At 38.4% G+C, this 20,875-nt stretch overlaps 1 protein-coding gene across 1 annotated transcript in view; it reads right to left on the bottom strand.

Annotated features, from left to right (window-relative positions):
• TMC3 (transmembrane channel like 3) overlaps positions 1-20,875 on the bottom strand; it is a 283,418-nt gene that overhangs the window by 90,267 nt on the left and 172,276 nt on the right. Inside the window, exon 5 of the mRNA XM_080607203.1 lies at positions 15,458-15,578. The gene's annotated coding sequence lies outside the window, so the exon portion shown is untranslated. The remainder of the gene's footprint in view (positions 1-15,457; positions 15,579-20,875) is intronic.

Raw genomic sequence — 20,875 nt, 5'->3', positions numbered from 1 at the left:
AAAAGAGCTTTACTCTAATGAAGGATGGGATTTAAAGGTTCTCTCTCTCTACTCAAACAGTACAGAAATTCTGGGGTGGTAGCAACACCTGATGCAAAGGAACCTTATTAAGGAATTAATGAAGCCATGGTAATTTATACTAATTGAGAAAAAAAGTTTCCTTTAGCTAACCTATGAAATACGATACGTAGTTTTAAGAAAGAAAGCTTTGTGAGGTAGTTGCCAATGGCTTTATCTTACTCCAATGAATGGGAACATACCAGATGTCTCCCTGGACATGACACTCTATACTGGTTTTGGCTGGGATAGAGTTAATTTTCTTCATAGTAGCTTGTACGGTGCTATGCATGGGAACATTTTGCAGTAATTCTATAATCCTATTCCTTTACGCACTGAAAACTTCTATATGGTAACACCTCAGGATCCAAATCAAGGTCAATGCTTCAGTGCTCCAGTCTTTGTATAAAACTAATAATTCCTACCCCCCAGAGCTCCAAGCTAGCAAGCATACCTATGTCCTAGTCTTTCTTGAAACATAGCTCTGGGAATGGACTAATGCTGCAAGGAATAGGAATGGCAAAGTGCCCCACAGCAGTCCTATTTTGCCTTCAAAACAGATACATCAGTCAAATCCTCAATTTCTGTGTTATCTCCTCCTCTAGATACTATAAACACACAAGCGAGGTGATACATCCCCTGATTTAACCAAATTTTCCAAGGGCACGTTTTTATTCTTTGCTCACTGACCTCCAGCTCATTTGAGTTCACTGCATATAGTCAGGTTATGTGAACCATACAGCTTCAATTTAACACTTCTATTTAATATTCACTTCTTCTGTTCACCACCTCCATAACTGGACTGAAAATCAAGTCTTTTACCTCATTATAAAAGCTGGAAAGAAAGACAAGTCTTTTACCTTGTTATATAAGCCTAAAGTGAAAAGCCAAAAGAAAAAGACAAAAATCTAAGTGAGGATCTTTGTCAGCTTCTGTGAATGCCACTTAAGAAAACTGAACAGAAAATAGATATACATGGAGAAGAGGGCTAAGGGAAACATTTCAATTCATTTTCAGCAAATCTGGTTTTCTACTTTTCTGTTGAAATGAAAGCACAAGTGGCAACAACTCCATGCCTACGCTTGTTATTGCCTACTCAAGAATCAAGTGCTCTTTCAGTCAAGACATGATTGTTGGATAGAAAATAAACTGTCAACTGGTGAGGTTTATTATCAAGCTGGAAAGTGAGAAAGGTTTGCTTGCTGTTGCTAGTTTTGGGATTTCATCAAAATGGCTTTTAGAAGCACATTCTTCTGCTGCAATCCTTGAAGTAGTTCTCTTAGAAGAATAGCATGCAACCAATGCAATGAGGTTGGAGGCAAACAGCACCCCAGGCTTGGTTTTCTTAGTGTTCTCATCCCTGTAATTGAGATAACATGGTTCAACAGAGGAAAAATACGGGATTCCAGAAGCTTCAGTTCTTCTCTCAGCTCTGTCAGTGACCTGTTTTTACACCATAGGAAAGTCACTTAATCTTTCCGTTCGTCAGTTTTCCCATCTGTAAGACATGTCTGATATTACCCTTCTAATGACACACTAGGAGGTCTTAGATGATGTCTAGTTACACAAGCGAACTTGCAACAAATTAATTTGGCATTTGATCAAACCTCATGTTCTCCTTCCCCTGCAAATTGCCTCCGAGCTGTAACCCACTTCCGTTCTCTGGGCAGCAGTTGCTCTCTTCATGTTTGTCACAGCACTCTCTCTAGAATAGGACAAATGAAGAGATTTTTTTTCCCCCCATCACAGCTTTTCATATCTCACCACATTTGTAGCACTATACAAATACTACAAATGTCCCTGATTTTTTCCAACACTTTGCAGCTTTAAAGCCTCTGCAAGGTTTCCCTGCATGTTCAGAAAAGACTGTACAAGAAGCGTTTTCTTTGGCTTGGCAGCTTTCCAAAATTTTCAAAAGCAAATGCTATATGTGAATAACAAATCTCTAGAAAGGACCCTTCCACCCTTCCAGAGGTGGGGGTGGGAAGGATGAGAGGACAATACACACCCATAATCAAAATAAATAAAACTAAGAATTAAAAAAGAGAAAACCTGTTTCCACACAAAGCACAGTCCTGCTCCTGCATAGAGGGCCCATAAAAGTGGTTGTCCCCACTTTAACAGAATGACAGGAATAAGAAAACACAAAAAGAGCGCCTGATTTCCTCTCAGGCTACCTCTCTAAGGTGCTGCAAAGGCTTAGGTTCCCATGGCCTTAAACTCTAAGATCACCCTATCGTGCAAACAGCACTACACTTATAGATCCTATAGTTTTGGGGCCAAACACCTGGAAGCTGGGTGTTCTGAGAGTTTCAGGTCAATATGAGGTTCACTCACACCAACAAAAGATTATTACATTGATTCCTCAAGGATTTGCATGCTTTCCAGACTCCTGGAACACACAGCTGGCATCATGGGAAGCTAAAGAGCCCAGGAAGTCATAACACTTAACTGTTACTTTGACAAAAGTAAAATATTCAGACTTTTATTGCTTGTATTTTTAAGACTTTGGAATCCCCCTCTACCTCAGCAGGAGTGTCAAATTTTGCATATTTCATCCAAGTTGCTTGTAAACAACCCATTAAATGCACCAGTAAATACACCTATATGACTCCAAGTTTGTATGAGCAATTTTCCACAAGGATTCACTGGGTCTACTACAAATAAAACTTTAAATGGGTACTGACAGAACTCATTTAATTTGCACCGGTGGGACTACTAACCCACATATACTAAACATACATAGGGAAAGGCAGATACTCTCCAACAAATTACATTCAAAGGAAATGCCACCCAAAATTTAAGCTAGAAATCAGTTTGCATGCTGAATATTAAACAAAAGCTTCTTGTCCTGCTAGCAACTGTCACATGGGTATGAAATTCTTCTTAGGACAAACCCTAGAAAAGCTACAGAAGACATACCGCATCCCACTGTGCTTGCTGCTTGGTTCTGGCTCTCAGCACTACTTCAGCAGGAAACTACAAACATTGCTATTCTAAAGAAGTTAGAGTAATGGGGGCCGGAGTGAAAACTATTTTGACTGATGTGACTAATAATTCCAAGAAGATAGTAGCAATTCCATTACATTTCACTTCTTAATTGCTAGTAGAAACAGCCTTCAGTGAGACCTATACACAAGGGTCTACATATTAGTTAATAATTTTCCAAGGTTATACTAACACTAAAAAGAAACCTCCTAGATAATTAAAGGTAATTGACCTAGGTCAGTATTCTTATTAAACAGCTACAGAGAAATGCAGAAAGATAATTTGCATAGACCAGATTAACATACACATAATATGGGCCAGTAGCGACGTAGCATATGTAGAACATAATGCAGGAGAGCGCACTGGGAACTGACACATAATTGTACCACTGGATTTAGTCCTCTAGATTGTTTTTTATGCAAGTGCTTAAGTAACACTGTAAATGAAAGAATAATATCATATGCAGAAATTAGAATTCTCAGAGCTAAATTGCATCCGGTCTGCAGCGCAGATACTTAATGCAGACCTTTATTGTGTGTTTTAGCAAGAAGAAAGCCATACAGAGGGTTACGCCAAAGATTCATTTAGCCTGGTATCCTGTCTCTGATAACAGCCAAAACGGATACTTACAGAAAGGGTATGAATACAGGACAAGCATAAGGCATGCCCTGCCAATTCTAAGCAAACCTGCAGTTTAGAAACTTCCTGAGCTGGAGGCTGGCCCCACATCAGTGTCTTTAATGGCTCTTTATGAACTATTCTTCCATGAATTTATCTAATCACTTTAAGAAACCATTTCTATTTTGGCATCTGCAACATCCTGTAGCGATAGCTTCCGTAATTTAATTATGTGCTGCCTGATAATTTCACTTGGGTTTTGTATAGTGAGAAATAATAAATAATCACTATCTTTTCACTTTCTTTATATCACTTTGACTTTATGTAGCTCCAATATATCTTGTTTCCCCTGATTAGTCACCTTTTCTTGAAACTGTATAAAAAAAAACTAGGTTACTGAAACCTCCCTTGCACAGAAGCCATCGCATCCCTCTGATCACGTCACCTTCTCTTGCACTTTTACAACTTGCATCACACCATTCTTGAGATGGGACGGTTGGAGTCGCACAAAGCATTCAAAACGAGGCAGCACCATTGATTTTATTCTAACAGGGGAAAACACTGAGAACATCATTCATAACCCTTAACGGTTTTTACAGCAGACCCCTTTCTCCCTACTCAGTGGGCACAGTATCTCTCTAGGATCTGTGTGTTCTGTCCTCAGCACTGAGGACATCATTTCTATCATCCCTTTACCCGTGCTCTGACAGCATCACATCTTCCTCTGCCTCCCCAATTTCTTTTGACCTCAGCTGCCAGACAGCAACTTCCCTGCTCCATCTCTCCGCAGAACTGGAGGACTTATGGCATCTTTCCCCATCTCCAAGGTTTGTGCACTTGCCATGTTTATGTGCTGGATAATATTTGCTGGAAAATATTTATTGCCGCCTTCCTTTATCCTGCCCCACTCTGCCTTAGCTTAGCAGCTGAAGCCAGAATTTCAGCGTCAGAAGCAATCTCTTTTCAGGCATTTTAAGACAAATTTTTGTGTATCAAAATACCACAAGGCATTTTGCCTAAAGAAGAAAAGCTAGGTAAGACATGCTCAGGTGCAATCCTCACACTCATAGCTACATAAATTAGGCACATAAATTGCGAAGTCTTAAGGACTTCTCGCAACCATAAAGGCAAAGAAGAGTTACCCTCAGGGGCAGATTCAGCTATTGGAGGGGTCAAATTACCCTTTGGAGATACTCATATCTCATTGACTATATTGAGAATCTAGGACATTTACAATCCTAAATTTAACAGCTCAGTTAAGTGAGATGACTCTGGGAATTCGCATTTCTAGGACAAAACAGTCTGGGGTTAGATGAAAACAGAAGAGCAGCTAAAAATCTAAGCCAGACTCCCTACACCCCAGTACCCTCAACCCTACGGCCAATAGCTAAAATCTTAAAACCACTTTTTCCTAGGTGGATTTTACACAGCTAAAGTCAGGCCATACAAAAATTGTAGTAGGCTGTGCCAAGCAAAATTCCTGGGGCATTGGTTTCTGTTGGGAATAATTGCCAAATGGGGCTATTCATTGAAACTTCAGCTATCAGGTTTCCCTGCTGTCCTTATAAACTTTTACAAGATGGGCATTTCAAAACACTCTAGTTCACATCCAAAACACTTCCTCATGGCAAGTTTTTTTTTTTTTTTCCCCAGCAACACACAGTTGGAGCTCCAAGAATAAGCAGCAAAGCCACCAGCATCTGTAAACTCACTCTTTTTTTTTTTTTCCCTGAACACTGCACAGTTCTTACATTTGAATTTCATTTCTTTTCTTGGTTTCTCAGTCTTCTAGTGTTACTTTAATGCAACTGCTTAGTTGTTAGCAGAACACTTACTGCCAACTGTTTCCTTGAACCAGCCTGAGACTGACACAATAAAACCAAACCTCAATACTCTCTCTCACACAAATATGCAGAGACCAATTGGCTCTGGTTAGTGCTTGTTTCATTTTTATTTTCATTTCATTTTTTCATCATGACTGTAAACCAAAATAAACCAAACAAAGGGAGTGAAACCACAAACAGCAATGTTCATGTAAGGCTTCAGAACAAGCCTCCAAGAAGCAAAAGACTCAGTTTCTAAGCAAGGGGAGCTTAATTTCACCTGTTTCTCTATAGACACACAATATCCTAGAACGCATTAGCTTGCAAAATTTTATCTATGGATCTAGAGTATTAGTTCTTGTATCTTCACAGGAAAATACAAAGTGTTTATATTTACTTGGTAATCAGGGAATGACAGGAAAAGAAAGAAAAGAAGCCTAAGCTAGTCAAAGCAGGAGTCAGGGAGCTTATCACTGCAGAACTTGGATTTGGTGCACAACTGTAGTCCTATCCCATGTCCTATCCCATCACCAATAGCTTCTCATTTTGAAGTATTCTGTTTCAATCTGCTTTTCAGAGGAGTCCAAAGAACTCTCTTTCTCCTTGCTATTCCCTAAGTCCCCTGGTCCCATTACACCCAAATATCAGGAAGGTACATTCTTTTCCCTCAACTTTTCTTGACAGGTTGGCAATGTTTTAGTCTGTTTACCTTCTGATAAACAAAACATATTCCTCCTATAAGCCACTCTGGAAAGGGGTGTTTATGTGAAGGAACAGAACCAAAGATGGTATCTTCTGAAGTGATTGATCATGTGGCCATGGGTATAAAAGGTTCCTTCCTTTATTTATTGACTTTCCCCAGTCACAACATATCCGGCTAAACAGATTTTGGACATGGCTTGACAAGTTTCCTCTGAATCAGTGCTGCTTAACGTTACAGAATTCTCATCCCTTCCAGAACAAGCACAGCAAACTCATTTCTCAGTACTCTGAGGCCCTTCTCAGAGAAGACTGAAGGTCTAGGCTGAAAACACAAACCCCAACGCACAGCCTGATGAGCTGCTCTCCCAAACACTCTCACCAGCACACATTCCTAGACAAAAGCCGAATTCTTGGCTGAAAACAAAAATATGTTTTCAACTCCATTCCCATATCTACCCCATCAAGATACTGACTGAGGTATGTTTAAGATTAAATTTAGATTTGAAAATGCACCTTAAAAAGAACTAACAAAAAATGTGACTTTTTACACCATCTATTAATTCGCTTTCTTTATATTACAAGACTTTTCTAAAATGGCCAGGGCTAAGCTCCAAGAAGTATAAAATCCTACGCTGGAAGATATGTAAGGAGAGCACAAGATATCTTCTATAAAGAGATTTATAGCTGTGAAGGTAAATGTGTCCATTTACCAAACAGCCTAATCTTGCGGATGAAACGACCTTACTAAAATAATTGAAAAATGTAAGCAGCATGATAGAGTTTGGAGCAGAGCTTTGGACACACACTCTTTGCAATGATTACAGCCATGGAACTGTGCCCACCATAACAATAACTGAAGTCAGATGAGGGATGCATGTAGACAGGCCTGCTCGTACAGTCTGGCTCTTGCACACTGCACTAGATATTCATTCTGATCTCAGCGGGAAAGCATGTGTTTGCAGAGCTGGCTTGGGCTGCACAAAGTTAAACTCTTTATTAAATCTTCTAGTTGGCAGTAGTCAGCAACAACTTTCAAGCATGCTAAAAAAAGTTTATTTTTGAACTCCAGATTTATACAGTGGAGTGCTGCACATGTTTTCTGAATTAATGTTTCCCCCTTCTCCTTCCCTGTGGAGACCAGAGCTGCAATTTTTCCAGAGCTGTTTGAGATTAAGACTCCAGCCCCCCTTTCAGAAATTCCAATTTTTAACTGGCTATGATTCCTGCAACGTAACCATTTACTACTACTGGCACTGTTCTTAATATAAGTTTTCATTTTAGATCAGTCCATGGTCAAGTGATGCATCAAATTCTGGATGAAGAGTCACTGCTTCAGAAAGAGAAGGTGCACCAAAGATTTGAGGCTAAAGCTACCTAAGTGCGGACTGCTATGGCTAATTATATCTACAGAAGTGTTAACCGATTCACATCCTGGGCTGTTTTAAATTAGACAAAAATAACTAACTGAATTTCATTATACATCTTCTCTGGGTTGCAATGCTTGGCCCACAGCCTTTTGAAATTGCCATGCTAAGAAAGAGAGCGCCTTTGTGAAAACAGCAGGGATTGCTGTACAGGTCTTAGCTCACTCTCTGACAATTATTTGATATCATTTCAGTATCAATGCAGTACAGTTGAGAGAAAATCTGGCTGGTAACACAGTACCGCAGCAATTCACTTCATCAACATTATGCTTGAAAGTTACCACTGCATGCAGCAGAAAGCTCCAGTACCCCCCCAGGGTTGGCAAAAACACACTCAGCCAGTCTGCTGGCAAGGAGGCTCCGATCCTAAGCAGGGTCCGGGTGAGCTGCTCCTTCGCTCACCCTCCCCAAGGACCTGTATGGCAAATAAAGCCGTGCTGGTTATAATCCATGTGGGCTGAAAACACGTGAACTAACCACAACATTTACAGGTTAGCTCTTTACTTCAGATTTCAATCAAATTATTTTGTAATTTGTTTCAAACCAGGTAAATTTGATTTTATTTGGAAACAACCAGAGCTTTTACGATAATGTTGCCAACCTTGAAAGCAGCTTTTTTAAAAATACCTAGAAAACATATATTCTAAACTACCATTAAACATTAATTTCACACTGAAATTGATGCACATCAGAGAAAAAACATCCAAAAAGCATTTACCTTACTAACTGGATTAATAAGTAAAAGTATAAGCTAGTTCTCAAAACCACAGAATGCATAACTTTTCAGTCATCACCACTTCTTTCAAAAAAAATGTATTTCTTTTTTTTACTTTTGGAAGCTCGGATTTAACCAGCTATTGTCTAACTAATGCACTATGCATTGATGAAGCCAATTTCTGTCACAAAATCTATGGTATACACATACAACTTAACACGAATATTTTTGGCAATAGTGTATTTTAAAAAACACACTGCTATGCAATTTTTAAACAAGCTGAATTAAAAATAAATCTCAGACAGCTTGTCAGCACCTATAAACATAGACAAATTGACCTCTCCTCCACCCCTCTGCACACATTCTTGCCAAAAGAAAATTGCACACAAAAATGAAACAACTTTCAAACCTATCTGCCAAACCCACGAGGGGAATTCAGATCACTATTTCTATCTATAAATGTCCATTTTAGCCTCTTAGGCAGGAGCTCCAAATATAGAACATTTAATGCCAATGTCAACTTTTAAAATCAACTCCATAATTTAAAAACTCTCTCACTCCACTGCTCAATTATATATTGCAACCAAATCCATTCTGAGCTGAAAACCCGTGCATCATTCTTATAGGCTGGGACACGGAGACGTTCCTACTAAAAAGGGAGGAAGGACTATTGCTGGATTAGAATGATGCACCTATAGCAAGCAGCAGATTTTAGTTTCCATACAGTAATTTCATAACAAAAAAAGTGTTGTCTTAAAATACACAGCTTATGCTTGCAGTTCAATCAATCATGAAATGACAAAATATATTGACAAGATTTTCAAGAAATCTCTTTCTGTAGCTGTGCCCTACTGGGTTCCATAACACGGCGACACAGTGTGAACAGCTATAAACTTTACAACCTTTTAGGTTGAATGCTTTCTGCCAAGCACAACAGCAACCACACCAATATATCAGAGAACAGAAAGATTTATCCCTGCTACTTGTCCAGTGCCAGTGTTTCTCTCTGGAACAGTGAATCTCCTCCATTTCTGCCATTTTTTTTTCCATCATGAGGAGTGTGATTAGAATAGTATTATGTGCAATCATGTACCTGACAACTTCAAACTCTCATTCATTGCACTCCGTGCCCCTTAGGGTGAGTTTACAGTTAACCTTTGTAAGAGCATGCTCTTCTCTCATGTGGAAATTACTTTATGCAATGCACAGACTTCACTGACGCGCTGAGAAACAACCTAAGAGTTAGTGACACCCTTGAGAGAGCAATTCATCGCTCGCCCAAACACCACAGAAAGAGCAATTTACTGGTTTCTTGGACAGTGCTGACACATTTCCTCCTCAGAATAAAACAAGCCAAGGGCCCAGCCTCTTGCTTTCAATCAGGATGTCCTCTAGTTTGCATTAAGGAAACAAAAAGGTCAGATATGAATGATAAGCCATATTAAATCAGTTCACAGATGAAATTTGTTCTTAGTTACATAATATGTGCAAATGGGGAAACTACCAAGCTGCTGCAAGAGCGTTCAGCTACCTCCATTTGAAGAAAAATTTGCTAACTTGGAAATTTCCTCCCAGTTATTTCAATTGTGCATATTTTAATGTTTGTTTGTTTGTTTTTGTGAAAAAAGATATCAGAAAACAGTTCCAAAAGTATACTTCCAAAAAGAGCAAATTAAAAAATGAAGTACAACCAGGCCTCTACTGAATCAAGTTTAATTTTAGCAATGCATTACGAGAAAGAAAAGCAACAGGTTTTATACCATTAAATTGCTTGATTTAAAATAATGCAACAGTCATATAGCTACAACGGAATGCTACTCCCACCGGATTTCCATTGCACGTTTGTGAACTTACGTGAGCAGATAAACAAAATAGGAAATGTTCTCAGACAAAGTATAGCTTTTCACTAGAGACAGCAACTGTGGTTTCCCATAAAACTCAAGATCTTCAATGTACAAGGGATTATATAGCATAAAAACACACAGCTGAACTTACCATGTTCTAAGGACATCCACAAATTTATTTTTTATGCAAAAAAAAAAAAAGAGAGTTAAGTCATTTATGGACATTTTCATGAAGAGAGAAGCACTTGTGCTAAAGTACAGGGTCTAAATTCTGGCCTCCAACAACCTTACTTACTGTTTGGAATTACCCTAAATTTACCAAGTGTCAATGAAAATGGAATCTGTTCCAAAAAAAAAATTATTTTGTTTCTGAAGGAGTATAATATACTCCACCTAATATTTCATTTGTAACTGGGGCTGATTTCAGGGTACTCCATTCTGTTATCTTACAAAGATGACTCATAACAGGTTATGCATTAATATTTAGCCTGCTCCTTTTGTGCCTTTATCACTTCCAAAAAGCAAACAGAGGATGCATAAATTGTATTTGAAGAATACAAATCGAAGAAAAACTGATGTACGGGAATGGGATCCTCTGCTATACTAACAATGCTTGCAGTGTTTTTATGTATAAAGCATCTTTCAAATGGATGAAGCAGGACCTGAGAAGTTTATATAGCTACAGGGGGATCCTCATGGCACAGAAGTATTGAGGATCCTGAATTCATCACAACCTTTGCATAACTAGGTAACCTGATATTTTTGCTGCCCCCAGGTTCTTACCGGTCTTGGGGAGCAGCCGCCACCTTGAACAAATCCATATCCGCCCCCATGTTGCCCTACCCCTCAGAAGAGGGCTGAATCTGCAGGTATCCAGCTGTCAAAAATGCAAACAAGAGTTACCAACTGTCTAATACATTCAGTGCTTATAACCAGTTGTAAACCAGGTAATTGATGTTACAAGGAAGATTCGTGTCCTCACAAAGGGCAGTCAGTACCTTGAAACCAGCAGGGATAATTATCTAGCAAATAACAATGCACAGAATGGACAAGAAGGAACAGAGGAACAAAATAGAAAAATAAAGTTTTTTTAAGCATGTAACATCATTCTCTTAAAACCTTCCTTGCTATGTGAGAGATGACAATGGATTGAACTTTGAGGAACACCCTGGGAATCACATCTCATTTGTCTTTTGTTGCTTTGCATCATACTTGAGAACCAGGAATGTTTTATTTGCAACATCTTCACTTGAGATCATCTGTCTGCATGTACCCCTGCAATGCATTCAGTTCTAGGAGCTGCCAGCACTGTACAGAGACAACATTTTTCAGTGTCTACCTCCTCTTTACAAATAATTTCTCAAAATTCTTGAAAAACATCACACACAACACTCTACACAGACAGATGGCAATTAAGCCAGTTTGTGCAGATCAGGGCAAAAGTAATTAATGATACAAAGTAATCAGGCACCAGGTTCAATATTTTCCCCTAAAAGAAGGAAGGGGAAGCTTTAAAAAGAAAAACACATAAAAAACATTATTCAAATACAAATTATGACTGCCCATTTACCCTAACGTGAATAACTGTTCAAGGAGATACAAATACCATAATACTTAGGCACATTTTCTTCCTTGGCACAGGTGGCTGCTGGAACCTGACCAAATAATGAAATGCTCCAAGTTCTTCTGCCATTCTGATGGTTTAATTATTTCATTTTCCACACCCCCTTAATATACAATAAAAAAAATAATAATCCAGCAACTTTGAGCTAAGACATCTACAAAACAAACTAGAGTTGGCTCATGAGTAAACCACTCCAATTATCCCTGTGAAATAAACTGTTGAATTTCTTGTCATCTCATAGCATAAAATAAACATTTTTCTCTGGAAAAGAATGCATGCCCCCACTTTCAAGAAATGGAGGAAGGCTGTTCTTAGAAACTCTTTTTGTTGATTATACATGGGCAGATCCAACAGAAGCCAAAGAGACTCAAGTATGGCAATCTATTTGCTTCGTACAGAGCAACTTTGGGGATGAGGGCAAACAGTATGAGACAGATGGCAGAAGTATTACATATCAGTACACATACAGCTGATCAGAAGCACTTATCTCATTAGTGACACACCAAACCATTAGACTACGAACCTTGTACCAGATAAATCAATATTTCCAAAACATTTCCAGATCTGAGGTGGGATGAGACCGCTCTGGAAGCTGACTGCTACTTCTGAGTAGGGAAGTACGGAATCCAGACTCAGGGCCATTGCTCAGCAAACTAGCTGCAAGCTTTCTTTAAACCATACAAGTTTCTTCAGATTGCCAAATTCAACCTGAACTTTTACAAAGAAAGGCTTTCCAGTGCTCTTGGCATCAGAGACCATCTTCTGTAATGCTCAGATAGGGTGGTAACGAGTGGGCTATAAAACCTGAGACAGGATTAGATAGACCAGTCTTGCATGACTAACAAAACTTCCTTTGATTCCATGCCAGAAACAATAGAATCCAAGGACCAACACAGTTACAAATATCACAAGAAACAGCATTTCTAGAAGGAAGAGAGACCTTTTACTTCTCATTAAAACTCATGTATACAAAATAAGTATTGCAGCATTACTTCCTTAAAAAGCACCGAAGTCCAGAGACCTCCATTTGCTTCAAAATGGTGCTTTTAAGTTTTATCCCCTGGTCCCCCAGGACTTCCAGACATATTGATAAATGAAAGTGGATTGACTACTCTGGCATCTTGGCATGTAGTCATTTAAAACAGAGACACTTCCTAACTTGTGCAAAATTGAAACATTTGTTTGAGAATAATTAGTGCCTTAGCCCAACAATGTTTGGCAGACTTTTCTAATTAGTTGGAAAAAATGATTGAGGCGGGCAGGCAAGCAAGCAGACTTTGTCAGGCATTCTGTGAAAATAATTTGGACCACACACTTGGCTGCAGAGCCAGATAACGTATGTCATTCTTTGCTATCTTAACAGGTAGGAAAAAAGAAAAAAGAAAGGAAAAAAACCAACAAAACAGCAACAACAACAAAACAACAACAAGAAACAGCCATCTGGCATCTGAAACCTGAGTTGAGAGGACTTTTCATTTCTCCTAACGTAGCTCTTCTCTTTTCTCTGTTAGCAACACAATGATCAAGTCATACTGTGTTAGGCCCCTGCAAATTACTTATTTTCTTTTGTATTTCCTATTGTACAGTAAGAACCAGAGCTGAAAATATTCATTGTGAGTCACAGGCTGTGCGGGTCCCAGAACAATATTTGCAGAGTATTCATGCTGGGATAGCCAACTGTGCTTTCCTTCTCCAGGGATATTTTAACGTGCAGAGCATGTTCGAAGCAAACTGGGATCAGGACAATATCAAATCACCACATGTTTTACTAGGCTGTACAGCTTCCAGACATGTTTCCTTCCTGAGACCCTTCCACAAATTAGTCAATTAGCAAATGAAAACTCAAAGTGCCATGTAACTTACCTATTCTAAACAAAATTTCACACAATTAATTTCATAAATATTGCGGTGTAACTGCTTGCTACTTCAAGATAAACACACACATTAATCCAACTAAATCAGGCACATGGTAGAGTTAGAACTTTTTGACATCCAGGCATATCAAGAACTTCTCACCTCAGCATTTTGCATTATTTCAGTTTAGGAAGCAATCAAGGGAAAGCAAATTTCAAGTTTTAAAACCAGATTGCAAATTAATCTATAAAACAAATCAGCCGGTCAAACTATTAGATGTAAATGGATATATTACGATTTTAAAACGTAGATTTATGATATAATTATATTTGCCAGCAGCATTTGCATATTTCCCATGTCTGCAGACTTTAAGTGGTAGCCATTTGGCCTATTCTGCTTAGATAACCACCTGGAACTCCCTTCCTGGGAAAGTTCCCAAGTCTAGACACTAGAAATCACATATGTTTTCAATTATAAGAAACTATTACTATAAGGCCAACATAAATCTCCTACATCAACAATCAGTTGCCAATTATATCACATTCCACAATAAGCCTTCTACTCTAACTAATTTACGGAATGCTTGGCTTAGAAAATCAATAAAATTAAGAGAAAGGGAGAGGTAAAAATATCAGACCCTGACATTAGAGTGAACATTTGAACCCAAATATTAGTTTGGTGAGTGAAAAAAAAATCTGCAGTGAATTGGATCAACAGAAGTATAAATTATACAAGCTAAAAAGCTTCATTGTGCAATGATGGTTGCGTTATCCACAGTATTCATCACTCACTCCTGCATCATGCATACAAGATTCTATGAAAGATTTAACAAAGATAACAGTGATTAGTGTTTTCTTCTCTTGCTACACTACATATCCACTGTACCAGAGGCCAAAACTGCAGTAAGGCTTTTTGAACAATGCAATAAAACCCAGGGGGATGTTCCATTTTTCATCAATAACTTTTAAATGTTTTTGCCATATGATTACAAACAGCAACCATCTAAAAATGATCTGATTTTTTTTTTTTGTAATAATGGAAAACAAAGATGATTTAAAATGAGATTAGTAGAAAAACAGCCTTTAACAAAATGAAATAGCATATAGGAAGAGACAGATATTTTACACATACATACAGAAAGATCACACTTGAAAGGACAAGAGAAAACACCTGAAAGATACCTAAAACAATAGAACAGTTTTCCATTCCATTTCCCAAGTGGACTGATTGTGTTCATCTACCTTATCTTATCAAGCAATATTAGCTTAACTCTTTTGGGTAGTACTATTGCAATTTATGCACAATAGAGTCCTCTATGGGAAACCATTAAGTGTATAAGTAGAAATACTGTAATTTGAAGTTTTAAATTGGGAGTTCATTCTGAAAGTGATTGTTTCCCCAATTTACAGATGGGAAGAAATATCCAGCAACATAAAGATTAATATTTTTAGTTCCAACAGCAAATGTTCAGCTTGGTCCTCCGTTCTTCCTTTTAAAATGTATGTTCTCTTCCATTTTAATGCATCTATTTGTGCAAGTGAATGGCTCAAAGTATAACAAGAACAACAAAAAAACACTTAGGAAAACAAAGACACAAATGAATCATGTCAAACAAATTAGAGTTTTTCCCCCAAACAAAGGATGGTTTAAAAAGCCACAGCTCCTCACTGTTACTGTCAGATTAAACTAGGTATAATTGCAAACCGTATAATTATCAGCAAGATACTTTCATGGATAGCACATTAATTCATCTTTCTTCTCATTTCTTAATTATTCACTTTATAACACCAACTTATATTACTGTTTACCTTTAAGCAATTCCTGAAAGTAACAGTGTGAGGCAGAGGGACTTTGAGGTGGTTTTAATGACATCTTCAAAGAGTAAAGACTTGGCTCAGGACTGAAAAATGATGGAAATTCATGCTTAGCCTGAAAAAAAAATAGTTTTGGATTTAGATTAATCATTCAAAAGCAAAGAGCACCTGCCTTTTCTGTTCTAAAGAACTTTATATGTCTGGTAGTTTTGCATTCACATGCCTCACTCTGTGAAGAACTTAAGTTTTATATTCTTTGAGTTGCTCCAATTAAGTTTTTCAGGTGTGCATTCTAGAGAAAATCCCCTAAACATCTAAACAAAATCCACATTTCTGACAAGTGGTCTAGTACTTCAGAATGACTCTTTTGATATGTATACAGTATTTAATACTGATACAAAAACATCAGTGGCCAAATCCCACTGACTTCCAGTGAAACACATACCACTTATTTTCAAAATTATACAGATATCCAAGCAGCACCTGTACGGTTTTTCAAAAGTATAATGGTTTAGGCCCAGGTTTTCAAAAATTTAAACAGAAGCTCAACGTTTTATCTTGTTAGACCCTTCTGAAAATCCTTGTAAATGCCTGTCTGCATGCCAGAATTTTAATCTTGATGTTTTCTAAATATTGAGTAACTGACTTTACATGCAATAGCCTTTGTACACGTTTATTTTTGAGCATTTAAATGTATAAGGCTCCAGTACAGGGGTCTACCCATACTGTATGACTGCTGTATTATCTACATGTATTTTCTTCTTATTATTTTTTTAAATGTATAAGAATTAGGTCATAACACACAAATAAAGCAGAAAAATCTTAAAAGCTTGATTGTTTTGACAGAAAGAACTGTTGAATGTAAACAAACCAATAATCCTAAAATTAAAATTCACAAGTAGAACAGGAACTTCACTCAGTTGGGTCGAATAATCTATGTATTAAAGATCCCTAGAACACCACAGTCTATAATGAAAGGCAGAAGCAACGTGCAATAACTATCATTGCAACATTTTCTAACAAATGAGAACATCCAACTGGCGATGACGACAGGGCACTTTTATTTTTTTTCCAGGATATCATGGAGAGATTTTAATTATAAAGCTGCAATGAAGTCAACAAAAATAAAAATAGAATATACCATATATAAATAATGTAGGCATATTGGCTAGGACCTGATGTCTGTGGTCTGTACTGCAGTCAGTAATCAAATTGGGATCAGATTGTCTGATACACTGCAGAATTACAAGCAACCCCATAATTTAGTCTTTGAGATACTGGTGTGACAAAAATTAGTGTTACAGCTCAGACACAGATTTCAGAATGATGAGAGCTTGTGATCTGAGCACGTTACATCCATACAAATGGCATAAATTCTCATTTGTGGATGCAAGAAAGAAAAAAATCTGGAAATAAGAGATTATGGCAGCCTGGTCACAACCTGTAGTGTGCTACTGGAGGGACAGGCTGCTCCTGATTACACGTAAAAATCATGTGAAGAAGACTGTAAAATGTAGGATATTATTTTTCTTTTCTTGGAGTAGGTAGCATCCCCATTACAGCTCTTATTGAACAGTTTTATTTCTTGTTTTGATCTCAGGAGTAAAGCCAATAATCTTATTGAAACACCAAGAGATAAAAAACTGACAAAACAAAGAATGGCAAACATTTTTACCTTCATGGCCTTCAGAGCAGCAAGGGCAAACAGTAACCTCAGCAGCCTCTCAAATGCTTTTTAAACTAACAGTAAGTAATGGACAGCAAAAGCAGGGCATGGAAATATAGCAGCACAGGAAAATTCTCATATTCCCACTGTTTCATGGTCATTGAAATGGCATAGCAGTGCCACAAAAAGCTTTTCCAGATGGTTTTGAGTGACAACACTAATCCTTTATCCTCTGCTTCAGGCCAAAGCTGAAAAACTGCAGGAGGTACTTCAAACCTCTTCTCTCAGGAGTTCAGGGGGATGTAGGGCCACACAAAGTTGAAGGATCATGCAGGAGTAGGACTCTTTGGCCAGCTGTTTTCTTTAAGCTTTCCATAAATATACAGCACCTGCAAGCTGCTGGCAACCACCTCAAGTTTGGGATCACAGGGCCACTCAGCCTATCCTGCTATCCTCCCCCGTGTTCACTATATCTCATCTATCTTATGTCACCCAAGGACTTGAATTATCCCAAGCTTCCCACATCATTCATCTCTTTCTCCAGCGTTCATCCAGCAGGAGTTGTGATGATCCCAAAATAAAAGTCATCTCCATGCCTTGTGGAAATACACACTAGGAAAGACACTATGGGTTCGTGCAGCTTGTCAGATGAGGAGGCAAAGGTGTTTGGGAGGGAAGAAAAAAAGGAAAGGATGTCATGGAAGAACAGCACTCATCTTGAAAACAAGATTTGTCCTCTCATTTAGGAGGTTACTTTGCTTACTGCATCTCTAGAAACTAAAGCACATAACTATAGCAAAGGAACAGGTAGAAAAAAGTTGGGTAAATTCAGTGGACCATTCCTCCTCCCTTTAGCAGTCAGTAATCAGTAGCTCCAAACAACTGAAAGCAAGGTTTGAATGTTATTCCCCAGAACCAATTGTTATATTCAAGACAAAACAATGTACTTTGTTAGTTAGGTTGTGTGACCTCAAATGCGGTACCAAAAACCAGCACAAAACCCCAAACCTGACAGTCATGTTTTAAAACTTGGGTCTCCTTTACTCACTCAGCAGCAGCATGAAATAGCAGTAATTTCATCCAACACGCTGATCACCACCCACCATAACTTAGAACAGAATTTTTCACTGAGCTTTTCAGTAAGGAACAAAAGCATCAGTTTATTGCAATACTCAGAGCAAAAAGTGATTCTCCCTGTATACAACCTTAAAGCATAACTTAACAACCTACAGCAGAGCATTGTTTGCTTGATAACAAAATTAGGCAGTGAAATAAGAAATTGGGAAGCCATTTGAGATGCTAAAATCTAGAGGCAAGATAAGGAGGTGGCCACACAGATTTGATAAAGGATAATGCAAACCTACAAGAAAAATGCAGAGAATATACATTGTGGATTTTTTTTCCCCACAGATTTGGACTTCTGTTCCCATTGTATTTCTACACCATGCCTTAAAAAGGAGGCATTGATACTATTTCTATGTCTAACTCATGTTGTGAGACTGGGGAAGAGGGCTATTTTGCTTTTCTGAACCCAAAGAAATGCAATATTTAGTAACAGCATGTGACAATTGCCTTGGCAATGTTTCCAGAAACTGCATGCATGCCCATACCCCACCCACTGCGGTGTACAATACACACATCTCTCCAGCCCAAGAGGGGAAATAAGACTTCAGACAGAAAACTGTAAGGATTGATCCTGCGCATGCTGGAGGCAGTGACGATTTCACCACTGAATTAAATACTAAAACCACTAAATAGTTTACCTGCAAGAAAGCGCATAGGAACTGTTTAAAAAAAGGGGTCGTGGTGGTGAGATAAAACAAAAACAATAATTAAAAAAAACAAACACCTGATGCAGTGGTAGCCATAATACAATCAGGGATAATTTGTGACCTAAACAAGAAACAAAGGCAAGAGCATAAATTTTCAAAGAGCTGCACAACATATTAAATGCGTACCTTAAATTTAATGGGATTTGTGTCTCTACTTTGGTCTGAATGCACAAAATGTCCTATCTGTACAGATTTCTGCAAGTACATTTTTCAAATCTTCAACAAGGGAAGGAGTACTGATTATGTGGCCTGGGGTGAAATGAGCCATTCATCAACAAATACAGCAGCAGGCAAAGCGAGAAAGGTAGCCAGAACAGGACATAACTAACAGGTAAAAAGATAGAAAGGCAGAAAAGGTGCCGGTAAGTACTAGAGTTAATCTGAGACAATACAAGTGATAAATAGGTGGAGGCACAGACTGTAAAAATGGAAAATTTCATTCAACAGTGACACACTAACACACATTTCCAGGATGGCTCGGGGATCAGATGAGGCTCAATGAACAGCTGCATGAGTATATTACCGACAACACACACAGAATTCACAGACATGATAAATTAATATTATGCCCCAATATCAACAGGGATGTACAGCCAACCAATTCCCAAAATTGGACTATATCTTCCAGGAGAAGAAACAGAAATGCTGTGGAAACTCTGATTTATATTTTTGCAGATGTTGTTTTAGCTTAAGATATGATACATTCTTAATTCTCAACAAGAATAAAATTACTTTCTAAACTTGTCAGAAATTAGGCTGAGGCAACAACCAGACATTTACATTCCTGGTTAGACATGGACTCGCTTGGCATGAGAGTGGCAGTGAAGCATGGAGAAGATTCTCTTTCCTAGAGCTAAAGCCCAGCTGAAGACAGACACATCACACTTGTTCACGCTCATTTCAAAGATGAAGAAAAATTTGCTTTGATTAAGCAAGTTAAAAAAAATACACAAAAAAAACCCTAACCCTTTGGATAAAAGTAAAATTGTAATGAAAAACACAGAGTCAAGTCCAACTCTCCCAGTTTTCCATGACTCACAAGCAAACCTCAACACATAAACTACCGAAGCTCCCACCTCTGAGGCACTCCTGTAACTCTTGTACAATGTTCAGCAGCTCAGCAGAACAGTTTATGGATGGAAATGAGAAATGCCCCATCCAACAGAAAGGACTGGGAGCTGAGGACAGACAGCCACCCCTTGGCACTGAAGGGATGAGAGACAGGGTCTTTGAATCACACCGAGCTGGTGAAATTAGCATCCAGATACCACGGTCACCCAGACTTGGATTCAGCACTGATTTCAGGAAGGTTTCTGTAGCTTTCTGAGTAGCTAAGGCACATCTATGATTTTCTATGTAAAATAAAGTTGCAGACAAACCCTTTTAACTGGCATGGCTGGAGGCTGGCAGTGGGTGGTCAGGCTACATGCTTAGAGAAGGGGAAAGGGGAAAACTAAGGCAACGACAAACAGCCCAGAGCAAACCACACCCACATACTAACAGTGAGAAAAGCTGAACTCCAGGGATGAATCATTTTCAGCCTACCTTTAAGGAGTTGCAGCACAGCTGGAAGAAAAGTAGCTCTCTGAATGAGAGAGAAATAGCAAAGTGGGTGCCACTCGGGCAAAATGAAGCTAGGGAGCTATAAACTAATACATCTGACCTTTGTTGACAAGGTAAGGTCAGAGTTTAATAAAAGATGAGATCACAAACCTTCTGGGGAAATGGCCTGATAAAGTTAGCTTCAAATGATTTAGGAAAGCAAATGTCCTCACAAACATAATGAGATTTTTTTTCTTTTGATTGAGCCAATCATATGAACACGTAGAAATAGAGCCATGAGCCTAATGCACTGTTTCAAAAGGTATGTGAACTTCCCATAAAGGTAATAACACTTGGAATACAAGACGGATG

The sequence above is a fragment of the Anser brachyrhynchus genome (assembly GCF_964034855.1).
Source record: "Anser brachyrhynchus genome assembly, chromosome: 11".
Classification (NCBI taxonomy): domain Eukaryota; kingdom Metazoa; phylum Chordata; class Aves; order Anseriformes; family Anatidae; genus Anser; species Anser brachyrhynchus.
This window is presented reverse-complemented; position numbering and strand designations above follow the sequence as displayed.